This window comes from Octopus sinensis, linkage group LG11 (assembly GCF_006345805.1).
Source record: "Octopus sinensis linkage group LG11, ASM634580v1, whole genome shotgun sequence".
NCBI classification, from domain to species: domain Eukaryota; kingdom Metazoa; phylum Mollusca; class Cephalopoda; order Octopoda; family Octopodidae; genus Octopus; species Octopus sinensis.
Window position 1 is genome coordinate 11,529,194 of NC_043007.1, and position 2,870 is coordinate 11,532,063.

The window sequence follows — 2,870 nt, forward strand, 5'->3', positions numbered from 1 at the left end:
ATGTTTGAAGGTCATGCTTCACCACCTCACCCCAGGTCTTCCTGGGTCTACCTCTTCCACAGGTTCCCTCAACTGCTAGAGTTTGGCACTTTTTCACACAACTATTCACATCCATTCTTGCTACATGACCATACCAGCGCAGTCATCTCTCTTGCACACCACATCTGATGCTTCTTAGGTCCAACTTTTCTCTCAAAGTACATACACTCTGTTGAATATGCACACTGACATTACATATCCAGCGGAGCATACTGACTTCATTCCTTGTGAGCTTATGCATGTCTCAGCAGTCACGGCCCATGTTTCACTGCCATGTAGCATGGCTGTTCGTACACATGCATCATAGTCTACCTTTTACTCTGAGCGAGAGGCCCTTTGTCACCAGCAGAGGTAAGAGCTCTCTGAACTTTGCCCAGGCTATTTTTATTCTAGCAGCTACATTTTCAGCGCACCCTCCTCCACTACTGATTTGGTCACCTAGGTAACAGAAGCTATCAACTACTTCTAGTTTTTCTCCCTGGAATGTGGCGGAAGTTGTTCTCTGCACATTTTCAGTGTTATATATAGCTCCCGAACATCTGCTACATATGAAAACTATCCTCCCAGTTAGCCTTCCTTTGATATTGCTGCACCTCTTATGTGTCCATAGCTTACACTGGGTACATATTATAGAGTTTCTACCTACACCTTTTCTACAAATCGAGCAGGGCCATCTACCTGAAGGGATTTGTGGTTTGTCTGCCTTCCTACTTATGAGGACTTTGGTTTTAGTTACGTTGACTCTAAGGCCCTTCGATTCTAATCCTTCTTTCCACACTTGAAACTTCTCCTCTAGTTCTGTTAGTGACTCAGCAATTAGAGCAAAGTCGTCAGCATAGAGGAGCCCCCAGGGCCATCCTGTCTAGAATTCCTCCGTTATTGCCTGGAGGACTATGATAAATAGGAGGAGGCTGAGGACTGAACTTTGGTGGACCCCAACCTCTACCCGGAATTCTTCACTGTACTCGTTGCCAGCCCTCACCTTACTGACAGAGTCCCTGTACATGGCTTGCACAGCTCTCACTAACCATTCATCTACCCCTAGTTTCCTCATTGACCACCAGATAAGGGATCGGGGGACTCTGTCAAAGTCTTTCTCCATGTCAACAAAAGCCAGGTACAGGGGCTTATCTTTGGCTAGGTATTTCTCCTGCAGCTGTCTAACCAGAAATATAGCATCAGTGGTGCTTTTCCCTGGCACGAAACCAAACTGCATCTTATCTAAACTGACTCTCTTCCTAATTAGTTGGGCTATGACCCTCTCCATGATCTTCATTACCTGATCCAAGAGCTTAATACCTTTGTAATTATTTGTATCTAAAGCATCACCTTTTCCTTTGTAGCAGTTAACTATAGTGCTGCTACACCAGTCATTGGGAATGACTCCTTCGTGTATCACCTGGTTAACTATATGGGTGACCAGGCTAATGCCAACACTGCCAGATACTTTGAGCATCTCTGCAGTAATTCCTGATGGGCTGGGGTCTTTCCCTGTGTTCATACTTTTAATTACTTTAACTATCAAGGTACTGTCAACTCGGATAGCTGGTCCCTCTGTTGGGCCGATAATCGGCAGACTCTCTTTCTCCCATTCATTTTCTTTGTTCAGCAACCTTTCATAGTGGCATCTCCAAACCTCTCTCTTTGCAGCCTCATTTAGTGCAAGTGAACCATCATCCATGCAAACACATTTCTGTCCTACCACATCATGATTCTCTCTCACACACTGTCTTGCAACACGAAGTACCTCAAGTCTTTCGTCCTCATGGCGCAGAACATTGGCAAATTTTTTCTTATCTGCTTCCCCTCTGGCTAAATAAACCTGTCTCCTAGCTTCTCGTCTGGAAGTCTGATACAATTCCCTGCTACCACCATTCTTCCAGTGCTTCCAAACCTGTTTCTTTTCTCTGATAGCCCTGTCTACAATGTTGTTCCACCACCACGTTATTTTGGATTTATAGGGGACTTTGCATCATCCACAGATCTGGTCAGTGGCTCTCAGCAGGTTGTCATTTAGAAACCTCCATTTGTCTTCTACCCCATGTGAAGCTATACCCACTTCTATTTCATCAAAGGCTTCAAGTAATATGTCTCTAAATCTCTGTCTATTCGCAGGATCTTTAAGCTTCCAGACCCTTCTTCTCCATGTTGGTCGTCTTCTGGTCATCCTCTTAGTCCTGATCCTAAAGTCACTAACTACCAGTCTATGTTGTGGGGTACATTCTTTGCCTGGGAAGGTTTTGGCATTTATAAGCAGCCATCTTTCCCTTTTTCTGGCAAGGATGTAGTCAAATTGTCTAGTATGTCGGCCCAATCGATAGGTGAATAGGTGGCTGGTAGGTTTCCTGAAGTTAGTGTTGCAAACCATAAGATTATTTGCATCGCAGAACTTCAGTAGCCGGGTTCCCTCCTCATTGCAGGATCCATAACCGTAGCCTCCATGTACGCCATTGAAGCCCCCAGCATGTTGTCCAACATCCCCATTGAAGTCACCAGCCATAAAGAGAAGGTCCTTGTCATTCGTCAACGAGGTAGTCTGCAGTAGGGTGTCATAGAATCAGTCTTTCTGTCCATCAGCCCTGGCTGAGGGGCATAGGCCGATATAATGGTTGCTAATCCATGATGAAGCACTAATCTAATCTTAAGTATTCTGTCACATACTCTGACTACTTCAATTACCTTATCTACTCATTTTTCAAGGAGAAGTATACTCACACCCCTGACCCTGTCAGTGTTCCCAGCCCAGAATCTTGTAACTTTGTTTTCTTTGCTGGAGGAACCTAGCAGAACCTCCTCTCCACCTCACTTCTTGGATGCAACACATATCAACA